At 37.1% G+C, this 25,569-nt stretch overlaps 1 protein-coding gene across 2 annotated transcripts in view; it reads right to left on the bottom strand.

Moving 5' to 3' along the window:
- LOC128859672 (uncharacterized) overlaps positions 1–9,029 on the bottom strand; it is a 185,992-nt gene extending 176,963 nt beyond the window's left edge. Inside the window, exon 1 of one of the 2 annotated variants that reach the window (XM_054096672.1) lies at positions 8,643–9,029. The gene's annotated coding sequence lies outside the window, so the exon portion shown is untranslated. Of the gene's footprint in view, positions 1–8,163 lie in introns of both variants that reach the window. The other variant, XM_054096671.1, reaches the window with a different exon arrangement.
- Between the last annotated feature and the right edge of the window lie 16,540 nt (positions 9,030–25,569).

A 25,569-nucleotide genomic window follows, 5' to 3' on the forward strand; every position in this document is an offset into this window, starting at 1 on the left:
TTGAAGGCGACGAAATTAGTTTTAATGGCTAAACAATAATTTTGCGTTTTATTGAACAATTCCCCCAACTTTTTTGACAGAATGTACATTTAAAATTTCACCATAAATATTAAAATTTGTTTTCTTTTTTCATCTCAATTCATTTATTATGCCGGTTACAAGACCTTACATAGCAGAGCTGTACAAACCTCCGTGTGCTACTTATAAAAAATTAACTGCCGCTCGGAGACGTAGGTCTCTCCATTTGTGGAAAAATATGAAAACGCATACCATAACTAAGGGAGGTGCTCGACCAAACCCAAATAACGGGTGTAAGCGACAATTATATGTACATATATATATGTATATGTTTGTATTTTAAAACATGCATGCTACAATAAATTTATTCGTCTATTGCTGTTTCTCTGCTCTGCTTATTTGGCTCAACATTTACATGCGAAAGCAACAACAAAGTTATCGAGCAAGATTCGCTGATATAACTCACTGATCTACAAACAAATCTAATTTAAGACAACTTTTTCTAGCGCTACCAACATACATATGCTTATGTATGTATTTATACCAGTTGCTTCGTCTATTCGCCACCTGCTAACGACGGGAAGAGGCCTTATGTACATTAAATTCAAAAATGTTGGTCTCATATGTTTTTTTAATTATAAAACCCCCGGTTTTGTGTTTTTTGGAATAGAGGATGCAGGTATAAGAACTGAATACATTTCTTATATTATATAGTAATTATAAGTTTTAATCAAATTATGGTATTTCATATTAACATACTAATTATTTAAGCTTCTTTGTTTGCATAATTGATGAAAGAAAATGTCATCAATTTACATACATATGTATGCGTAAGCATATGCATGCGCACGTGCGACCGCATTAATCACTACATACACGTATGTGTGTGTGTGTGACAGTACAGGCTTATACAAATGTATAACTGTGATTACCTAATGCTGTGGACTGGATTTTTTTATTCAAATATAAGTGAATTTATTTAACGTAATAACTCTAATACTCACACATAAGCAATCCACAAAAGTGAGTAAAAGAGTGTACAATTTTTCTTATATTTGTAAGTGGTGAATTTCAACTAAACAAATTATACTAATGACAAATGTTAATTTTTTTGCTTTTTATTTTATTTTTATTTGATTTGGAATTAATATATTGTACAAGGAGAAGTCCAAAATAAACAAGACTGGCATTATAAAAATGGTTGTTGTGTGTTAGCGCCATCTTTTTAATTAGTTAGTACTTGGAAGTTACATCCCAGCTGACCTCCAGCGAAAGCTTGGTGACATTCGGTTCAGTGGAAGCGAAGTTATTGCGTCTAAAGACTAAAGACCACTAGACATAGCTAGTTTACTGGGGCGGCAGTCCTTGGTCGGGAAAAACCCGAGTCATTCCGGTAATATAGAACCGGCTGCCATGGGAATGAAAGTGTCGGTATGTTTGTGTCATCGCACAGTGCGGCCGATTCCCCAAAAACTGGCCAAAACTCAAAAAATTAAGTAATTAATTGATTCAAAATTTCTTACTCGGGGGTTGTCGGGGTCGCTGATTACGAATTTGATCTTAAAATTTTGAAAATCCACCCCCTTCCACCCCTATTGGCCACCCCCTCACGTGAAATAGCGTATATTCTAGAACATAATCAAGATGCATGTTAATTTATATGTTTTCGGGGTCGCAAGGTAGCAAGTGGTAGCAGCTGAATCTTGTTTTATTCAGTAACCATTACTTTTTTGAGTAACCTTTTATAGGTTTCAAAGCAGCATATGAGGGCGTTGTATTACTATCCAGTTTGAAAACTCAAATTTTATAAAAAAAAATGCAAAAAATGTATCTACGTATTGCTGCAGCTAAAAATTTTGTGTCGAGGTATTGATATGTACTAAAGATTTCTCGTATTTTACTAACCTTCCGAAGATGATTCCATTTGGTTTTGTTCAATTTACTCCATTACAAAATCTTTCAAATGTGTACAACTTTCACTATTCATCGACAGTAATACGATGCTCAAACGAAGGCCACGTTGCGACAGAAAATACAGAGGATACTTAGGGTACAGGACGTTGCTATGAACGGTTTTCACTACTCAAGGCATTACTGTAGCCAACCCAAAGACAAAAAAACTCTATCTAGAAACTTTTTTTTTCGACTTTTGGTACAAAAATTAGTTTCGAACAAAGAGCTAATATCAAATTTTGTTAAAATCGGTAAAACGTTTACCGAAATATTTGAATTGAAGAAAAAAGTTTTAAAAGCCGTCAATGCAATTTTCTATCTTGACGTTTTGAAGCGTTTGTTGTATCGCAATCGTCGAATTCGCCCTGAATACCCCGAGGAGGAAGCTGGGGCTGATTACATGATAACGCAACATCTCATCGATCCACTCATGTAACTGAGTTTTTGACTAAAGATCGCATTTTAACCATCAATGACACACCATACCGGCTCCCTGTAACTTCTACCTATTCGGAAAATTGCGTTTGGCTATGAAAAGAAAACGCGTTGCGTTCATAGAGGCTATCCAAAAGGCTTGTACCGACATCCTGAAGGACATTTAGATCGCGCAAAACAGTGTATCGCGGCCAGACTTCACCTTGTATATTGTCGTTTTCAGTAACACTCGCATGCACATACATATGTACGTATAATCCCCTTACAATAGTCAATATACATACATACATACTCAATAATATGATACAATTCTATGTAATCGATGCGAATATTCCTTTGAATGCTGTAAAGTGCATTTCACATTTAATTAATAGAAGCGTTGTTGGTGTCACACGTATCAGTAACCGCTTGCCCGCCCACATCATCTAATCATTTGGAATATACATGTGTATGCATGTAGTTTTTATCGACGAAGTAGATGGTGGACAATGGAGAAATTATCAGAGTGAAAGTTATAAGTGAAAGAACATTATGTTTAGATGCCTGCTTAGGTGCCTATCGCACCAGGGTCGTGCGGAAAATATCGATTGTTGGATGGGCTGCTGGTTTTTTGGCGAAGCTAAAGCTCGTTCACATCAAATTCCCATGGTGCTCATAGAATTTGGTTTGTATGTTACATATGTATATCTTTGCAGCCTGAATATGATCGAGAAATGTCCAAGGGAAAAAATCTCCGAGTGGGATGTCATAGCGGGAAGAACGAGTAGACATATTGGCGTTTCCTCGATGCTCGGTTCTACGTTACCGGAACAACCCGGATTTATATCCGGCCAATTCAGCAGCATTCCTCATATATGTATGGGGAATGTTTATGCTGCTACAACAACAACAAGTAGACATATTGGCCTGCTAGGCCATTGATGAGCAGAGGGAACAAAAAATACTTAGGCCAAATATCTTTGTAGCAATCTCCATGTACGATAGAGTTGTTGCCGTCTTCATTTCTCTTAGAAGGATCACCTTTTATTTTAATTTTCGAAGAAAAATAGCCGCTGTTCTGAAGGCCACACCAATTAGTCACACGCTTAGAATTCTATCGCTTCTTCATGTCTAGGCATGGATTTTTCAAGCCAGAAATACGACATTCGCTGAGCCATTTTCTCTCCACCAAAATTCCCTTTTCAAGTTCAAATTGTTGCTGCCATACCGCATCCACTTTGGAGATAAGTTCACCAAACGTAGTTGAAGCACAAAGTAATTCTCGGAGTTAAGTATAATACAGAGCTTTTAGTATCAAAATAATAATTTAAAAAGAAACCAGTCGATGGCTCGCCCTTTGAGTATGTATGTATATTGCTTTGTTTATCGCCTGTCAAGTTGCATTGTGCTCAGGATTTCGTAAAGTTTATTATGCATGTCTCGATTTAAATAATCTATACTTACTTTATTTTATCTTCAATGGCTATTAAGCTTGCATATACATATGTATGAATATGTGCACAGTTCAGTATTTTTGTAAATATAATATGAGTAGCACACATATTTACATACACGCGCACATAAAATGATAGTATACGTTTACGAAAAATAAATAAATATCACAAAAGCTGCATTATGAAAGTTGATCTCATCCTTTGTAAGCACACACGTACACACATATAAAATAAATACGTGTATATCCACATTCCCATAAAAATGTTTCGCTAAGAATTTCGTAGTTAATATCAAATATGTACAAAATACATTCATGCGCTTGCATACTTCCATTTTAAATGATTTTTGGCCACAGCCGCAATAAGACCGACTACTATGCAGTGCCGCAGGCGAACATTCACCAATTGCACCAATGCAAACTAATCTTTATGCAAACAAACCTCACAAAAATTATAACCGTTATTAAGCACTGTGATTTAGATTGCATGCAATTTCGACAAAATACTTTTTTGTAGTACAAAGGACAAATCACTAACAATCTTCACGAGAAATTGACTTTTACCAATTCTTTATAAGATAAGATATGAAAGAGAATCAAACATTTAGACCTTGAAGTCTGCTTCTCATAATAACTCTTTCAGATACAGAAAATCAAAATAATCCAATCTTATTAGCACGGCTTGCTAATAATCAGGTAAGAAATATAAAATGGTACCGGAAAGATAAGAAATATAAAATGGTAGGCTGAGTGTATGGGCCTCTCTTCCGGTCATACCCGGCCGATAAGTTTATTTCTGCCAGAGAGCCTGTGAGCATTTTTCATATGTTCTTAGGGACGCTTATAAGTTGTTTGAACCTTTTATTGTTGTAGCCTCTCAGTAAGAACTAGGCTTGACGTAGTTGTTGTTGTTGTTTTAACAGTAATAGAAACCCCGTCAGTGTATGGTGTATCACCGGTCGTTTTCGTTTGGATCATTTAAAGGTAGGCCCAGGTAACATGCTGTTTCGACAGGTTGGGCCCAGAGAGAGAGGGGATGTTGGATGAGTAGGTTTTAAAGGGCATGTGAAAAGGTGGTTAGTGTCGTGCGGAGTGCCTTTACATGCCGGACATATGTTTGGTATGTCGGGGTCAATTCTGGATAAGTTGGAGTTTAACCTGCTACAATATCCAAAACGTAATTGTGTCAGTGTTACGCGGGTCTCACGGGGAAGCTGGAGCTCTTCATCTGCTATAGGTGGTGGTTGGACTCCGATTAAGGGCATTCAGTGGCCGGGAGCTTAAGAAGGTTGTGACGGTCTCCCGGTGAATGTCGTTTAATGTCTGTCTAAACACTGTCTGGTTCAGTAGATTTCTGTCAGTTTTGTCCTGGATCTCGTCGGCGTAGTTTAAAAGGTGTCTCCTGACGTGCCTAGGAGGTGGCTCTGGCTCAAGCAGGTGTCTGAAAGAGTGAAACCTGCGGTAGCGCCCTAACAGGAACTGCTGCTGAGCAGTTTGTTGTGCTCCATTACAGGGACCGTCTGTGTCTCATTGTGAAGGTTTTGAAGGGGGGACATCAGGAGGCAACCCGTCGCTGTCCGAATGGCAGTGTTTTGGCATGTATGTAGCTTTATCCACTGCGTGTCCCTGGTTCCGGGCGACCAGACAGGCGCAGCATAGTTAAGAACCGGCCGGCCTATTGCCTTAAATGTCGATAGCAACAATTCTTTTTCTTTGCCCCAAGTGCTGCCGGCAAGCGATTTGAGGACCTTGTTTTGATTTTGGACTTGAGTGGCAATAGCGGTAGCGTGCGCAGAGAAGGAAAGCAAACTGTCGAAGGTAACATTTTAAGAATGTTTACTGTCGGAATTGGTATGCCATCGACTTTTACCTCGAGAGGCAGTTTGATCTCCTTTGTCCAGGTGGTAAAGAGGGTCGCCGTAACGTAGTCCCACAGTGTGCTGTCAATTTGATCCCTGTAACATATTCTATTGGTTTTGTGGCTGCAGTCTATCCAGCTAATCCATCTTGCTTGACACTATGCCTCGTTTCCGGGTGACCTGGAATCAATATAACCTAAATCGAGTTGTGCGGTCATAAATAGTTTAGCCTCTCCTTGCACTCTAAAAAAAAAGAGGATTTAACCTCAAATAACGATAAAACCTTTAGTGCAACCTGACTTATTTGCATTGTTAATCCGCTCATTGCAGGCGTCCGCCGAATGGGAGTTCTGGCTGGAAGATCCAATGCTCTCCATTGAAGAGAGTACTGCTCAACTGTTGCAACACGCCTTCTAACACTTCCTCCTGGTACATTTTTGCCTCAATCTTAGCCCCTCTTTGTCTGAAATGAAGAGAAGTAACGGCTTTTCCGGGACACTCCGGTGTTCAAGGAAACGAAATTGCCGACGAATTGGCCAACCGTAGATCAGCGGTGCCCCCACACGGGACAGAGCCAATAATCGGAATCAGTTTCGCAGGAATCATGAATTGGATCAGCGATTATGTAGGCAATCTACTTAAAGAGCGATGGTCCGGTCTAGAACGCTGCAAAACTGCAAAGTGTTTTGAAGGTCATTCGGTTGATGGTCGGTATCATTACAGGACACAATCCATGGGGTCAGCATATGACCACCATTGGAATCATTGAGGACCCAGTGAGCCCGTCTTGCTTGGAGGAGGCGGTTAGCACTGAGCACTTTCTCTGTGAGTGTGCTGCCTTTGCTAGAGCACGGCTTTGTTTTGGGTTCCGATGTCATGAGAATGAGTAATATTCGTTCTCTAAAACTGGAAGATATTTACAGATTTGCCAAAGAATCTGGAAAATTCTCACAGGACTAACTATCTCTATCTCTGTCTCTATTACTTCCTATCTCTTTCTCTGATACTTTTCTCCTTCCCTCCTTGACTATCTACCCTCTTTCCAGAGCTTTAAATACAATGGGCTTTTTAGCCTAAGTGTTTTAGGAGCCACCAAATCTCCTGGTGCTTCTTGGATCAACCTTTTCAAATTTAATTTTTCAACGGCTTTAGACGACACTCCTCACCAAACCATTACGGAGGCTGGTCGTTATGCTAAGCCCTTGGAGCAACATTTTTTGCGTCTTTAGAAGTTTTAGCAAAGATTTCGTCATTTTGCTCATTAAAAACTTCTTCAGCAGTAAAAATTTTCTCATCTGTGTAAAGAATATTTTTATGGCCGTTTATCTAGATTTGGTTGGTGGGAGCCGAAGCAGTTCGAGAATTAGCCGCTTGATACAAGTAGGCGCTATTTACAGCCGTCCATCTAAGAGGTTTCTCCAATCTGCCGAACGGGGACGAGTCCGATGGGAGTTTGAGAACTCCACACGCTTATTAGTCGTAGAAAAATGCAAGGAATAATATTTATAATTAAACTGCCCACAGAGTCTAGCCAATTTCTTCTGGCGGAAGTTTACTTTAAAGATTCCTTTCGAGTATGACGACATTTTTGATTTCTTTTTCCCATTTTTTTAAACTACGTAAAACAAATTACGAACTAATGAATTTTCTATGTAGCTGAACAGTTTTAGAAGTCGTCGCTTAACAAACTTTTGCCTATCTTGGCTCGTCATCAGATTAAAAACTATCCCCGGACTGCGCCCCTTCCTTTCATTTTGCTTTAGGACAGCAATCCTTGAGTTTATTATTTATTTAACTGTACTTGTGCTTACAACTAGCAAAATATCATGTTTTGTATGGCTGCAGAGGTAAGAAAGCAATATCTCGCCTAAATGAAGATACGCAGCTTTAAAGCTCAATTTACAGGCTAAAAAGTGGTAAAATACAATAAGAATAAAAAACCAGAACTTTGTTAAAACGATTTAATAATAAATGTTACGTCAAAGAAATATAAATTTGCACGAAATATTATCAGACGTTCGTACTTATAAGGATAAAGCATCAATAGATTATTTGAAAAATCGATTTCACACCCACACATGCATATTTGCACTTTATATGTTACAAATGGACAAATGCAAGTATTTTTAATTTACACGCATATGTTTGTATGTGTGTAGGTACATACATATGAATGTATAAAGTTGTATGTATGATCATATTATAAAACAAACATAATCATATTTCAGGTTACAACAGTTGAGTTAGTAACTCTATACTAATTTGGAGAAACGGGGAACTGTATCCTTGGTGGTGAATAAGCATTGATGGAGTATCATATGTAGATAGATAGGTGTGTAAATGAAATCCGATGTGGGTATGGTAACAGGAGTGTGTGTTTTTATTCAATACTCTCATACATACAGATGCAAGTAAGCATATCGCATAGCTTGAGTCCGAGCGGTTTCTGTTGATTTGTTGTCTTACCTGCCGTGTGCTGAGAAATCTCGTAAAATATCTGGCAACGGTATAAATAAAAAAGAGAACTGTGCAGCATGCACAATTACATAGAATGTGATGTCGGCTCAAGAATGCCACTGGCAATGCTTTCTCAGGCGTTATTTGATTACTAAATATTGGAAAAATATCAATTGTGGTGAATATGGGTACAAATAATTTCACTCTTGCACTTCTGGTGGATTTTTGTTAGCAAATGAATTTGGTAGGTAAAATTATGCTCACTTCACTCTCTTTGTATATTATTTGTGTTTTATTATGCGCGCGCACTTACAATAAAACTCATAGTAGTACAATCACATTCAATATAATATCAAATCATCACAAGTGGGGGTGCTAGAGTTTGTAGTTGTTTTTGTTTTGTTTTGTAGGCTTCTTGTATTCAGTCAACAACGCCCACACACACACGTTTACTTTTTATTAACTATGTATGTATTTCAGAAGCTCACTTGTACTCTTCTCCTATTCAGCTGTAAGGATAAACCACTCTCCAATAAGGATATTTGCCGCTCAGCAAATTCCACTTCTATAGAGATGCTGCGTCTTTGCGTTCACTGAGAATCAAAGATATATCCTCTCTGTTGTTTTGTTTTTGTATTTGCTATCAAAAGGGTCTACGTATCAATAGTACTTTTAGTTCACAGGCAAATGTACAAGCTCTTTCAAATCGAAGCGCAAAAGCCTTTATTTGCAATTATGTTATATATATATTTTTTTTGTAACTCGTACATTCAAACGAAGAAAATCCCAATCACTACAATCGTTTGAGCGCGTTGAAATCAAACTGATTTCAAGAAGCGCACAATTCCAGCGCTGGGCAATGGTTATGGAAGCTACTCGCTGCTTGGTCAGACCAACATGGCACCAGACGCGACGATGTTTTTTGAAATCGTACCGAAGAGTAGAAGATTTGCAGTTGCTCATGTGCAGCGATCAGGCGAGAGTGAGCAGGTGTTTAATAAAGAGCGTAACCATGCTTTCATGTACAACGGGAGCATAACGAACAGAGCGAGAAAATCATTCAGTTTGGTTTCAGTGGCCAAACATAAATATTGGCATCGTGTGATTGTTTTGAACAGTGGGCAAAACATTATGTGCATGCAGTTTTTCTGAAAGTTTTAGAAGGAGAAATATTTTTTTTTATTGTAAATAGCGTCAATCAGCCGCAATGCTTGATTTGTTTAAAAACTTTGAATTTTGTCAAGCCTCTAAAGCTAAAAAAAAGCTAAATTTTATAAATACAATATACAAATTAACCCAAGAAGCCTATCAATAGAATATTTTATTTAAATATATCTGGATTATAAGCTCTAAGCGACCACCATTAAAAGCTGCGTTAGCATCTATATATGTATATATTTTCGTATGTATCCGGCCACCACTTCAGAGTAAAAAAAGAAGATTCATATTCATGCCTCAAGCAAGTCGAAACAGGGGTTCCCCAAGGAAGTGTACTAGGCCCTTTATTATATTTGCTCTTTAGATGTGATCTGCTATGCAATCCAAACTGCGTAACAGCTACTTTTGATGGCGATTCAGTTATTCTTTCGATAGGAAGCACGGAAAATTCATCAATATCACAATTATAATTAGCCATAAAGGAAATATATGATTGGACTAATAAATGGTATCTTAAATTAACCGAAAGAAAGTCTGCGCATATAAACTTCACCCAGAACAAAATCAATTATGTTTCAACACATATAAATGGTACCCAAGTTCCCTACTCAAATACTGCAATATACCTGGGGATGAATGTAGACGCCAAATTATGTAAGATGAAAGAGGAAAAAGAAATGAAATTAAAGTATCGAAATATGTATTGGCTTATGGGAAAACAATCAGCACTATCCACCAATAATAAAATAATTATATATAAACAGATTTTGAAGCCTATATGGTTCTACGGCGCATAGGTATTTTGGCTGATCCAGCTAAAGTACCATTCAACCTATACAAAGGTTCCAGAATAAAATTATTAAATGTACAATAGGTGCTCCTTGGTTTATAAGTAGCTCCGATGTCGAGCGTGGCCTAAATATTGACTCGGTAGCAGACACAATAAAAAAGCCAGCAAAAGCCCACCATGAAAGATTTAAAAAACCACGTGAATATTGAGATCTCTATTCATGTTATTCCAACTAATTGGTGAAGAAGATTGAAACCCAGAAAACAAAAAGACGTAATGAACTTAACAGAACCACACCTTGAGTGTTGAATGCACCTCATATTATAAATTCAAAACAAATTGCTCGTTAGGTAATACTATTTTTCTTTGTTGCGACTAGTTACTAGAAGTCAACTTAAAATAAAATTAAAAAGTAAAAATAAACTTTGCACAAACTTTTTAGATTTAAGGATTGCAATGCTAGTGCGCATGTAGGCAGCGCTACAGTGGAAGATCTACAAAAAAATGTTCCTACTATCTTATGTTAATCTCAAATATGAGTCTATATTAAAAACATAGTCTTTCTCCTTTTCTATGCTTTTTGATTGAAATAAGATTAAGAAATGACAACGTAAGAATAACACTGGCTCTACAAAGTACTGCGGTTTTCGAGGTTTATTAATAGTATTCATTGTTATATGAAATTCTATGCCCAAAGTATACATTGATGCGACTAATTGCATTGCAGAAGTTGAGCAAAAATAACAAATATGTTTACTATGACAAGACGGTAGCAGTTTTAGCAATAGCAATAACAAAAACACCCACAATAAAAATCGGATAGTAATAGCAGCAGAAGCGATAGCATCAGCAGCGGTGCCAAAATACTATAATAGAACTACCGATAGGGGCTAACGGCAATAGCGCTAGACTAGTTTTTAAGAATTAGTATTCGATTCAGAATTATTCTCGATCTTTAACGAAGCAGTTTGGTTAACGGCAGGAATTAAATAAACCAGTTCTACATTATTAAATATCAACTAAATACAATTAAGGTTAATTTACATACATATGTATGTGAATAACTATTTTCTTGCATGATTTTGACTAAAAATTCATACCATCTACTACGATTACTGATAAAAAAAATGTTGAAGATCTCAGAATAAAAATTACAAATTTGGAATTGAATTATGACCAACTCATGAAATTTGCTCCTTTGTAATCAATTCTTCACATCATATTGACATGTTCACTTAATCGAATTCGTATTAATCCTAACACATAAATTATTGAAGTAAATCTATTAATTTGTATCATTACTTTACTGCTTATTATTATAAATTTCCTGAAAGAAATATTCTTAACTTTGTTGAACAATGCGGCTGGAGTCAAAAATTACATACGTACATAGGTGTGTAAATTTTTATCCCATTCATCTCACTGTAAGCACACTAATACACTTGCATTCAGTGCTCATAGTTTGTTTGCGGTAGTGCCCAGCACCGGTTATGTAGAAGTAAGAGAGCAATGCATGCAATTGCAATGGGATTGAAGATGAGAGCCAACTATTGCAATGTGTGTAGATGTGGGTTTGCTGCAAAGAGTAGCAACGGAATGCATTTTTGTCTTGAGTGAGAGCAGTTGCGGTGTTGCCAACTTTAATAGTAAAGTGAGTGATTATGTTCTTATTAGAGGCATTTATTTTCAGCTCAATGCTTCTCGCAATCTTACAAATAACATGAGTTTTTCTTTAACATTAAGCATTGAGTAAGTATAATGCTTGCTTATTCTTATTAAGTTATCTATTTTATGAGACCCAAAAAATATTGAGAGTTTTCAACGTCTCATATTTATTTTGTTTAATATTTGAACAGGCTTTTGGTTTCGTGTTTTGAGTGTATTTCATTTGACTCTGTAATTTCATAGAAGGCAAATGTTATCGCAAGCGACTGAAAGCCTGTCCTGTTAACTAAACATGAATACGTGAATGCGATAATGCAATACATGCACACATACAATACATATACACATATAGGAAGCATGTACATTTCAGTATGTGAATATTTATTGACAGACCTATATGTATATGTATGTACCTATGCTTAAATAAAATAAAACCATATTTAATACTGAGCTGTTCTTATCAGCACTTTGTGCAATTGCTTTACTGTGGACATATTGACGCTCGCGCTTATGGGCAATTCTACGCAATAACAACCTGGCTACAGACATACATATGCATATCATATACATATTACATATATATGTGTGTGTATATAATTGGCGCTTATATCATTTTTGGATGTTTAGCCGAGATCCTCTCTCTATTTGTGGCATCCGTCTTTGAGTTGCTCCACAAATGGAGGGATATGCAGTTTTAAGCCGACTCCGAACGGCAAATGATTTTTTACCAGGAGCTTTTTCATCGCAGAAAAATACTCTGACAAGGGGCGACCATATTAGAAAAAATGTTTTCTACCTTTTGTTGTTTCATGAACGGTGATTCGCACCTGCGTACTTCCGAATGGTAGCCCCACATCAACTCATTCGACTACAGCGGCAGACATAAATTTTTTTAAATTTCTGAATGTTGCCATTTAATTAGAGCACCAAAAATAATATAATTTATAATATAACTAGTTGTGCCCGGCGCGCGTTGCTACGCCAACAACTAAAATACGAGGGCGAGTCAATAAGTCCGTGACTTTTTGTATTTCTGACCTCTTTACTGAAAAAGAAATACTGCTCCTGTCAACAGGCATCTGGCAGTTGACTCCTGTCAAAATTTGAACGTGCTGTGTCAGTTAGTTTGCGTTTTACAGCTACCTTTATCAGACTACCCAGTAATTTGAGGAGAACATGGAAAAAACTGAAATTCGTGTGCTTATTAAGCCGATTCACCCTTAGAAGCCCACATTTTCGACTCTTGTTTGGTCTCTGGTGTGTGGTGATGGATCCATGTTTCATCCACGGTTACAAAACGGCGGAAAAACTCCTCCATACTGCGATTAAACAACAGCAAACCTTCCTGTGAAGTTGATACACGATTTCGTTTGTGGTCGACGCTTACTTTTGCAGATAACAATATAGTATAAAGTCCTCTATCAAACATTTCTCTATTTTATTCATAATTTTAAAAAGTAAGTTAAATAAAATTGAAACAGTGGAGCACACGAACTGAAAGGTTAAAGTTCAACGCTGCCCATGTTCGGAAAAATGTTTTTATTCATACCAAATACATTTTTGTTTCGTCTTTAATACTTTCTTGTAGATACTACAATTCGCTAGCAAATGTTACTTTTTATTTATATCAGTCATTATCTAATACATTTACTTCATATACTTATATAAATAATTATAAAAATACCACACGAGGTGCGACTTCTATATTAATAATTCTGACTGTAAGAAGAAGTTCTTATCCAAATTTATTTAAATTAAAAGCGTGATAAAATATGCCGACCCTTTTCCAATATCTACCACTTTTCTCCAAAAGACAGCGATTTGTGTAACTGTATGAAAATTCAGTACTTTAGCATAAGCGGTTCCGGAGAAAAGCGATTTGGATCTTTCAGTTTATGGGGGACGTACCATGCCCCCTTCTCCAATATCTTCCACTTTCCACCACAAGTATGGTAGACAATTTACGCATTTGTGCTAAGTATCAGAGTGATGGATTTTTAAGTGATGTAAGCATTATTAAGAAGTCCGAGAAAACGTGAAAGACGATTTTGACGCAGTTACGTAATCGAATGGTTGCTGGGTTTCTATTGATTAGCAAAGAATGCGTAAGCGGATTAAGCCTGTCAAGAAGTTTCCAGCTAAGTTTTAGTGCCCCAGAGTTACATCCGACTTCGTACATATTTTGTGCCATGCGGCTTCTATCCCATTGACCAGCATTAAAAGGAAAACGATTTGAGACTGTTAGAAAGACGTTTATATTGAAGATTATAAGTAAGTAAATATGTACGAGTATGCATGAAATTAAAATAAAATCTTTTAAATAATCAGTCGTATTTCTCCTTAGCCAAACCTCGTATTAAATATGATAATGTAAATAATTAGCTCGCTTAAATTTGCAATATGAGCCTTGATAGTTCCCTAATAATTAAGGGCTTCAGTTCAATTCCACCGCCCCCCAGTCGGACTATCAGCTACCTACTTGTATGCATGTATGCATATGCCACCTTCAACTACATTATGGCTTAAGGTAGGTACGTAAAATGGTTGAAATACCAGTCTGGCACCCCCCAAGTACCACTGAGTAGACCAAGGAGGTTGCTGTAAAAATTAATTGCATGAGATTTTCAACTGTATACGCATGCAAGACATCTGCCGAGAAAAGATTAGCCCAATTGTTCGAAAAATACAATCGTAGGTGTATAATAATTCTGTATGTAGGTCAAAGATAGTACAAAAAATTAAAGAAATGTAAGCAAAAGTAAGTGGATTGTACTAAAAATGGGCTGAATGTTATGCAGAAAGAAGAGTTTTCTTTGCTACTGAACGAACTTGATCTTAAATTCCTTTGAATTTTTAGTTGTACTCATAACGAATTTTCAATTATTGTTGTAGGAGCATAAACATTGCATATCCACGGAAAATATTACGGAAGTGATAGGCCTTGGCCGGATATAAATCCTGTCTTTGCGGTCGCTCCTTATTGGAGCTCAGGCATCAGATGAAGCTATTTTGGGTCTTGACATCGCCAAGTGTTTCCAATTAGCAGAGAAAAAAATTTTGTAACTTTGTTTCGGGCCTGCATATAACGTTATTTTTACAAATATTAAATAAGAAATTAATTTGAATTATCATAAGGAAAAAAATGGAGAATTTAATTCTGAGGAGAATTATTTATTATTATTTTTTTTTATTTTTATGTATAGATTTAGCACTGCTCAATAGAAATATCTATTGTGCCCCTTTCGTGGATTCAGAGTTTTTTCTAAGCAGAAGTACACTTGGTGTAATAAGCCATAACATGGGTTGAATGCATATAGATAGCTGATGTTTACCCCGATTATAGCGTAAAAGGTGTCTTTTGATCTAAAACTGGTGATAATTTAATGCAGAACCGGACAATTATTCCAAGCTTATTACCTAGGATTCCACATGCATTTGAATAAAAATTTTGAGCCACTTACAATCTAGTTGTACTTCAGTTTAGTTGTGTGTGCACTTCAAGTCTATTCCGGGATCCTACAAGGAATAGTGTGGCGCTTACAACCTTTTTGGGTGTTTGGCCGAGCTCCCCCTCCTATTTGTGGTGTTTGTCTTTTTGTTGTTAGACAAATGGAGGGACCTGCAGTTTTAAGCCTAGGAGCTTTTTCATGGCAAAAATGCACTCGAACGCCTACCATGGTCTGCCGAGGGGCGACCGCTATTAGAAAAAAAACTGTTTCTATCATTTTGCTGTTTCATGCACGGAGATTCGAACCTACGCACTTCCGCATGGTAGATTCGGAGATTCGAACCTACGCACCATCCCATTCGGATACGGCGGCTCCTACATATGTAAATACATATGTAAAATTGTTGCTTGTTATTTAACATCTTTCTCTGGATTTTACCAAACACCCGAGCATTTGATTGTGTTAGTAAATTTGTTTGATGATTGATTACCGGCAGTAAATTGAATGGACGGTTTGCTCGGGATTATTGCTTGCGGTCTGCTGAGTGTCTGAATGCCAGCCTGTGCTACCGCTTGGTCTGCTAGATGGATAGCTAGCTAGTTAGGTACAGGAAGCCTGACTTCTCAATTTCCACGCTCCAGTGGTGGTCTGTTGTTGCCTTGGCGACTTCTTGCTTGAGAGATAAGCGACCAACTGGTGCATTTACTGATAGCAGTCAAAGTTTTTTTACCGCAAAGCGCTTTAATGAATATTTTTTTTTGTTATATATTTACTATTTTTTACGTTTTGTTTTTGTTTACATTCAATGTTGTTTACATTCGTCGTCTGCCTGCATTTGTCTTCTATTTTGTTTACTTTAATACTTCTACCTTCCTCGCGACTCTCTTTTGGTCTATAAACATTATTCAACTGTGGCATTTATTTTTAGTACAATGCTCTGCTGATAAGCGTTTATTTTCTACACATTGGCTGTTTTTTTGTTTTGTAATAAATACTCTTCGTTTTTGTAGTTATTGTTGATTTGCGTGAAATTTGTTGGGTTTATTGATTTTTTATGATAAAGTGTGTTCGTTATATTATACAAGCCTGCATACATACTTATGCATGTGCAAGGTGGCACAAAATTCAGCGCCCTATATGAAGATTTGTAATTTTTGGAAATTGCGTCGGAAAAATATTCAAGCAATGGAGCGCTGTGTGGTGAAAATAAAGATTTCCAGCATCTAAAATATTTTTTTATTTAGTAAAAAAGTTTTTCCAAATTAAATTAGATGATGTCATCTCGCTAAAATTCGTTCGTATAGTCATCCAATATATAATAGGACCTCTTACCCATATAATGAACCATTGTTTTACTAGTTCATGTTTCCCCGCAGTATGGAAAAGGGCTATAGTTTTCCCAGTTGCAAAAAAGACAAATGCTCTTTATGCTGGTGACTATAGACCTACCAGCATAAAAAAAAATAAATAATTGGCGCGTACACTTCTGTTAGGTGTTTGGCCGAGCTCCTCCTCCTATTTGTGGTGTGCGTCTTGATGTTGTTCCACAAATGGAGGGACCTACAGTTTCAAGCCGACTCCGAACGGCAGATATTTTTATGAGGAGCTTTTTCATGGCAGAAATACACTCGGAGGTTTGCCATTGCCTGCCGAGGGGCGACCGCTATTAGAAAAATGTTTTTATTAATTTTGCTTTCACCGAGATTCGAACCAACGACCTCTCGGTGAATTCCGAATGGTAATCACGCACCAACCCATTCGGCTACGGCGGCCGCCTACCAGCATACTGCCTGCATTTTCCAAGGTTTGCGAAAACTTGATGGCCACGCAAATTTCATCATTTGTACAGGACAATCGCCCTTTCTCTCCACTACAATATGGCTTCATACAAAGTCGTGGTTGCTGTTGTTGTTATAGCAGCAATACTAAGTCCTGTCAGCGTAGTGTTTATCGCCGGTCGGGTTCGTCTCACTCATCTAAAGGTAGCCCCAGGAAACTTGCTGTTTCGACAGGTTGGGTCCGGAAGGAGAGAGGTGTTAGGTGGCTTTGGCTAGTTTCGTGCGGGGTGCGTTCACATGCTGGACATATGTTTAGTATGTCGGGGTCAATTCTGGATGAGTAGGAGTTGAACCTGCTACAATATCCAGAACGTAATTGTGCCAAGTCATATGTAGTTGCTCGACAGCAGTGGTTAAAATACTGGACTATATTAGAATTATCTTGGACAAAGGAGATTTGACTCTACTTAGTTTATTTGATTTTTCTTAAGCATTTGACTAAATGGATCCCAAATTGTGTGTTTGAAGCTTAAACCCTTAAGGGGTTTTTAATAAGAGGTGTTATTTTGATATTTAAAAAAAAATCGGATGTTTACTTCATTACAAAGAGGAAGGTTTGCCGTTAATAGTGGAAAATAACATCAGGTAAATGACCACCACAACCACGCTTACAGGACAATATCCTTTTCATGAAATTTTCCATAACCGAATTGCAAAGGTGGCACAATAGCCTCTCGAATTACATCTTTGAGGTCTGGAATCGACCCTGAGCTGTTGGCATAGACCTTCTCTTTCACGTGGCTTCAAAGAAAAAAGGCACAAGGTGTTAAATCAGAAGATCTCGGTGACCAATTGTGATCACCTCTTCGAGAGATAACACGGTCCGGAAACTTTTCCCGTAAAAGATCAATGGTTTCGTTGCTTGTGTGTCACCTAGAGCCGTCTTGTTGAAAACAAACGTTGTCCAGATCAATACCATCCAATTCAGGCCATAAAAAATCGTGAATCATCACTCGATAGCACAATCCTATTCAAAAGAGCACCTGTTATTGGAAAACCCTTTATTTCGGCTTCGATGACAGTGTGGTGAAGCTCAGAACGCAAAAGGTTTACACCAGAAAGTTAACATACCAGCCTAGATATGTGCGCACTGGAGTTCCGCAAGGGTCTATCCTTGGTCTACTTCTTCAGCCTTTTTGCCAATGATGTTTTTACCCTTTGTCAGTACGTGAATGTCCATTTATGATATACAATTGTACTTCTCCAGTCGTATTGGTATCGTTGAAGATTTATGTTTCAAAGTAAACAGTGATTTGTCTACTATTTCTGTTTAGGCTAATGATAACTCTCTAGGTTTGAACGCGTCAAAGTCATATGTTTTACCTACTTATATGTAACAGTGTGATGTGTATTGATAATATCCCTAAATTGTGGGTAGGTACCAGAGGCCTGCATGGCTCACTGTTTTCTTGAGTTGTTCATACGCTAAATTTCTTGCTCACATTCAGTCAATTGAACCAAAATATTTGGTCAAGTGCAGTCAGCTCATGCAGGCGAACGCGTAGTTCAGCTCAGTCAACACGTATGATCTAATGTCTTCGGCTCAAATCTAATCATTGAACAAAAAGCAGCATTGAATGAAATTAGCATCTTCCTTTGCGTTCAAACGATCAAACTTGTTCAAAGAAGTAATTTTCATTATTGTAAATAGCACATGTTGGAGCAAACGAGCGTTGACGTACAATGTACGCTGTAAATTGGGTTTCGTATTTGAAAGGATTAGTTGGTTTCAGCAAAGTTTCCTTATTTACATTATTTTCTTTCGTGTTTTATTACAAGTTTTAAGAAAAAAAACAAATATGAAAATATAGTGTTTTTGCTTAAAAATTTTGCTTTTACTTTGCTATCGTTAGTTACAAGCAAAAACTCATGCGGGATAATACGTGTTCAAACCGGCTAATTTGGCTCTATAGCCCTTTTATTCTTGCTCAAAAAAATGAATGTATAGCCGAACGAGCAAATACCCGAAACGGCTGCTATAAAGACGATTGGTGATAACATGGGAGAGCTAAACGCAGCACACGATTTGATTGAGCTGAAATAAACAACGAATTGAACAAGTTCGATCGTTTGAACGCAAAGGCCTGTTTTTTTGTTCAAGTGAAGCGTATGAATGTTTTACACTGAGCCGGTGAAGTTCTCTGGTAGGTACCAGTTCCCTTACCTTTACGGATAAAGTAAAAAAATTGGGGTTTATTCTTAACATAAAACTTACCTGTGTTGACTATATAAATAGAATTGTGGGGAATATTTTTGCTACATTGCGTTAGCTGAGAGTTTTTGCAACATTCTCGCCAGAGAAAACGAGGCACAAATTAGTTTTCCACCTAATTTTGCCTCTCATTACCTACTCTGAGGTGGTATTCAGCAAACTGGATTCCATATCTTGCCATAAACTTAATGAGGCATTCAATAATGCCCCGCGTTATGTATGTATATGGGATTGATAGATATGTGCATGTCTCTGCCTGGCGAACAAAGTTACTGGGCTGTAGCCATGACAGTTATCTATCTGCTAGGAATTGTACATTTATGTGTGAACTTGCATTATTCAGAGAAGTTCTGTTAGAGAAGTTGGTACCAGTAAGGTCTCGCAGGCACAACAAATTCATCGTTCCAACATTTAATTACCTACATACATATATATTGTAGCATCAGCTAGATTATTTTTTTTTAACGCTGTTAGAGTGTGTTACTCATTCCCTGACACTGTGAAGGCTGGACTTAACAGATCAAACGACAGGGCACAAGTCAATGATTACTTTAAAAGTTTTTGATTGCAATGAATTAGGACATTAAATTTCTCTCTGTATTCTCTAAGTACTACTTTTTTTTATACACCTCCTTTTGTTCCTACTACCTTATCTTTCTATTATTATAGTTAAGTTACAAATATTGGATTGGTGAAAAAAAATTTAGACTACGTAACTTTCATGTTAAAATCGTTCTAGTTGTATGAGTATAATAATAACACGGTGCTACTGTGAATCTGAACTTTTGACGTGACATGATGAGCACCTTAGATCTAGCCGAGAACGAGGCGGAACCGTGTTCAAAAAATTTTTAAGACCCTCGTTTATCGTTAAAAAACCGATTTTGGGTGTTTTCCGACTCTTAAAAATTCCAATCTTGAAACAGTTTTGTAAATGTAAATGTTAGTCCTTCTGACGTATGTCTTCTATTTTTCACGCTAAGCAAAATTAACCACTAAATTTTCAACACAAAACTTAAATTGTAGTAAATTTTTCCAATTTTTGAGAGTTTAACGAGATTTTGTCGACAATATTGAAATGAAAGGTTTATTTATTAGTAGAAAGTCTTAAAGCTGTGTCTATTCCAAATCTAAAAAGCATTTAATTTCAAAAATCGACCAAGATGTGTCGAGGTAACGGATTTTTTTGTAAAACACAAAAATCAGTAAACTGAAAGTTTTGTTCACTACTTTCATATTTGCAAATTTAATGCGGTTCTCCGTTATTATTCCTGAAATGCGTGTTAATTATATTTACTCATACCTGTCTCCATTCTGAATCTAGCAAACATTATTTCATCAAAATTGATAAGAAATTTTCCAAGTGAAGAACGTTTTTGTAGAAATAAAATAAAAACAGAACATTCTCGAATTGATCAGAGACCGTAGAAGAACATTATAAAGTAAAAAAAAAAAAACAAAAAACAAAAAAATGCAAAAAGTAACGCAATTTTCTGACTTACCCGGACGTAGTATTACCTAACTAAACCTCACCTAACCTAAAGTTATCGAAATCAATCCAACCGTACACAATGTGAGACAATCGATCAAATTGTGCTGTTTTTCTGCATTGCAAAAGGAGGTCATTTTGATTAGTTTGCAATGCCAACCTATCCAAACGCGACGTTACCTTGAATAACTTATCCTAATCTCACTTCACTAAATAAAATCCTACGTAACACAATTGAACCGATTGCATTGTACTTCGATTCAAAACATCAACAAATAAACGTAACGTATCTGAACCTAGCATAACACAAAATAACATAACCTTACAGGAAATTCGTAACTAAAATCACCCTAACCAAACTTCATTAACCTGAACGAATCTAACGCAACCTGAGCTGAGTTTTTTCCATGTAATACTCGTACAAGAGTGGCTAATTTGAACATAAAAGACTGTTAAAAAGTTCTGATTTATGTTTACTTAATACACTTAGGTAAGGTTAGGCGCACTTATGCTAAGTTCGTGCGGTTTTTTTTCGAAATTTGAAACTTTATTGACGTAAAATGGTTACAAATTTAATATTCAAAATATTGTCCATCGCTTACTACTACTTTTCCCCATCTTTCTGGCAATTCACGGATTCCCTTTGTGAAAAATTCGGTCGGTTTTGCCGCAATCCACGAATCGATCCATTTTTTGACTTCATCGTAATTACGGAAGTGCTGGTCAGCCAGGCCATGTTGCATCGATCGGAAGAGATAGTAATCGGATGGCGCAAGGTCTGGACTATACGGCGGGTGGGGTAGGACATCCCATTTGAGCGTTTCTAAGTATGTTTTGACCACTTGTGCAACATGTGGCCGAGCATTGTCATGTTGCAAAATAACTTTGTCGTGTCTATCGGCGTATTGCGGCCGTTTTTCTCGCAGTGCTCGGCTCAAACGCATCAATTGTCGTCGGTAGACATCCCCCGTAATCGTTTCATTCGGTTTCAGTAGCTCATAATACACAACACCCAGCGGGTCCCACCAGATACACAGCATAACCTTCAGGCCATGAATATTCTGCGCCGACGTCGATGTTGAAGCATGGCCAGGGTATCCATACGTTGCCCGACGTTTTGGATTGTCGTAATGGACCCACTTTTCATCGCCAGTCACAATTCGATGCAAAAAACCCTTTCTTTTGTGCCGTTGAAGCAGTTGTTCGCATGCCATAAAACGGCGTTCAACGTCTCTTGGCTTCAATTCATACGGCACCCAATGGCCTACCTTTCGGATCATTCCCATGGCTTTTAAACGTTTGGAAATAGTTGATTGATCAACTCCCAAAGTTTTTGCAACCTCTTCTTGCGTTTGAGCCGGATCTTGATCGAGCAATTCCTCCAATTCGGTATCCATGAACTTTGGCGGCGCACCCTCGCGTTCTTCGTCTTCCAAGCCAAAATCACCACTTTTAAAGCGTGCAAACCACTTCTGGCACGTTCGCTCAGATAGAGCATGCTCACCATAAACTTCCACCAAGATACGATGACTTTCGGCTGCTTTTTTCTTCATATTAAAATAATGAAGAAGAATTCCCCGCAAAAACACATTATTTGGCACGAAATTCGACATTTTCAAGTGTGGTAAAAATATTGTTGTTTACGCTTCAAATAAAAAACTTATACTGACGTTTGTGCCTTACGACAGTAGCTCTCCAATGAATGTTTGGAAATGTGGATCGATGGAATAATAATCAAGTTACGCCATCTGTTGTAAAACCGCACGAACTTATTCATAGTCCTATTAATAGGTCTTGATCATTCAAGAGTGATGATTTTTCACACTCAGTAAATTGTATGATAATTGCTTACCAGCAAATTGCAAACGGTTCTGCTGTGCCATGCAAGCTTCCGTTGGTCAGTGTGGATTAGGTAAGCTTGAGTTATAATGAGTTTTGATATGTTAGATGTATTCATAGTTATGTAAACTTATTGCTGTCTTTCAAAATTAGCCACAATGAGCAGTAAAGCACTATCGGTCATGCGGTATTCTCTTGCAGTCTCGGTTCAGCTGGATTTTTAAAAATGTGGAAAAAACTTAAAAAAAAAAATCGTAGCTTTTACAGTTTCCGATGTATGAAAATGAAAAATAGCTTATTTCGAGCACATTTATGTGGAGTTAAAAAAATTTATATGTATGTATATTTGTGGTGCCCGTTGGAGAATAGTGGCCAAAAAATTGCATCACATTGAAAGAAAACGTGGGAAAATTGCACAAATCAGAGCTTGTTATTGAAAATTTCTTTTGAACGTCAATCGTTCAATCTTAGAATTATATACATTCATAGCGCACATACACTCCCCTTCCCATGACTATATGGAAATAAAAAATCGGTTGAAAAATGGTTAAGTTAAGTATTTTTACTTTATCAAAAACACCATAAATCGTTTATGTAACAATAAATAAAAAATTTGAGGGTGTTTTGAATTTTCTAAACACAGTTTTGTGTTGTACTGGTCTTGACCTAAAACGTGCACTATATCACTTGAAGAGTTCTTTCGATTTTTTTTTTGTTTTGTAGCACCGTGTAATATATAAAACCTTTAAATTACCTTAGTCTTACTCTGTACTATTGATAGAAATAAATAAATGAAATAAATGATTAATTTTGTGCCACCTTGTACATGTAAATTATGGCTATGATTAGTCAAATAAACTTCCGCAAAGGTGACATGTATGCACACATGCGCATCCATCTACATATGTACATACATATATACACCTATGTGGGTATACCCACACAATGTGCATTATCAATACTCTGAAATATAGATTTATTCTTACATATTTATGTATATCATTGGTATTTAAGTAACCAAATAACTTTGTTGTTTTTGTTATATTGTGTTTCCACTGATAACTTGTTAAAGCTGGAATTGCTGTAGTACTACGATGAAATTAAACCGCAAAAGTGTGACTTAGCTATGATCTCTGTAGGAGATATTGATAATCCGTTGTTTTCGAGTATCGGCAGCTGTCAAGAAATATGTATGCATGCATGTATGTATATACTGAGCCAAACTACAACAACTTCATTAAAAATTGCAGCAACATACACATGCATACATATTACACATGCATGTACATACTTTGACCCAAACTAACTATTTCGGTACTGAGCTATCAACAAGGCAACGGAAATAGGGACATGCGTACATACTCGTATATTCATAAGTACATACATATAAGCGCTTTTGCACTTGTACCTTACCTCGATAGTACAAACCTTGCGTCTGTTAAAAAAAGAAAGAAATTAATTAATAGCGAAGTTAAAATTTTCCAAAAAACAGAAACGAAGAAAATCATTCTTTTAGTTAAGAAAATAGCGCCCAATAAAAAATAATAGCAAAAAATAATAAAATGTATATTAATAAAAAAAATTATATACGAAATTCAAGAAACAAGGCGTAAAGTTATTTCAGATTTCAGTTGTTGCTATCGAGTAAAAAGTATTTATGACCAATAAATCGAGAGCGACTGCTTCTGAGATAGGCGCGATTCTTAACAAATTCAACAAATTCTTTTGGTAAATCTTTAACGGTATTCATTTTTCACAGGCTTCATATACAGAAACGTAGATTTGTAAGTCGATGAAAACATTGAGAGTAATTTTTCCACTGCATTCTTCAAAATTAGGTATTTTCAGAGGAAACTTGCTTCGAAAGCTGTAAAAGGCTAACAAGTAGGAAACTAATTTTTTTAGTGCATGGAACTCTCACCTTTACCTAAATGTATTAATAATACTCCCCACTTTGTAATATAGTTCCTCAGTAGTTCCACTACCCGACCATGACGAGGTGAGAGTAGCGATAACGCGGCTAAAGAACAACAAAACCGCGGGAGCCGACGGACTGCCGGCTGAGCTATTCAAACATGGCGGCGAGGAGCTGGCAAGGTGCATGCATGGGATTTCATGCAAAATATGGTTACATGAAAGCATGCCTGCTGATTGAAATTTACGTGTGCTCTGCCCAATCCATAAGAAGGGTGACCATGCAAACAGAGCCAATTATCGCGGGATTAGTCTTCCAAATACCGCCAATAAGGTTCTAGCGAGCGTGTTGGTACGGTGCGAGCGCGTTGGTCTGGTGGTGAACGGGGACAAAACGAAGTACCTTCTGCCATCAAACAACCAGTCGGCACAGTCGCGTATCGGTCCCCATGTTACTGCTGATTGTTAAGATTTCGAGGTTGTAAAAGACTTCGTATACTTAGGAACCAGCATTAACACCGATAACAATGTCAGCCGTGAAATCCAAGGAAGAATTTCTCTTGCCAACAAGTGCTCCTTTGAACTAAGGGTGCGACCAGAGTGAACGCTGATGCCGAGCGGAGCCGAGCCGAGCTTATTGACGCTTATTTTCATGCGAGAAGAAAATTTGTATATAACACAGTGAATGCGAGAATCAGCGCTGAAATTCTGTTTATTCCATGTGTTTTGCTCTTATGTCATTTAATTTTATTGTTCATTTGTGTTTATAAAATTGCTGTACACGGTAATGGATTCATCTCATGAAGAGTATTTTGCTTCTCCTAGTGTGATCGGTCCTTGATAGGTGTGCAAAATTTCAAGTCGATCAGATTTTTAGAAGCCAGTGAAAATTAAGCTCAAAGATTCCGTTACATACATATATTCATACATACATACATACAACCCGACCTAATAAAAGTGTGTTAAAAACACAACTGCACTCTAAAAAGTAAACATCAACAATCCAAAAAAGCGAGCAAAACGCTTTGAAACTGTTTTCTCGCACTCTTCGGCTTTGCTCT

Source organism: Anastrepha ludens, chromosome 4 (assembly GCF_028408465.1).
Source record: "Anastrepha ludens isolate Willacy chromosome 4, idAnaLude1.1, whole genome shotgun sequence".
Classification (NCBI taxonomy): Eukaryota; Metazoa; Arthropoda; class Insecta; order Diptera; family Tephritidae; genus Anastrepha; species Anastrepha ludens.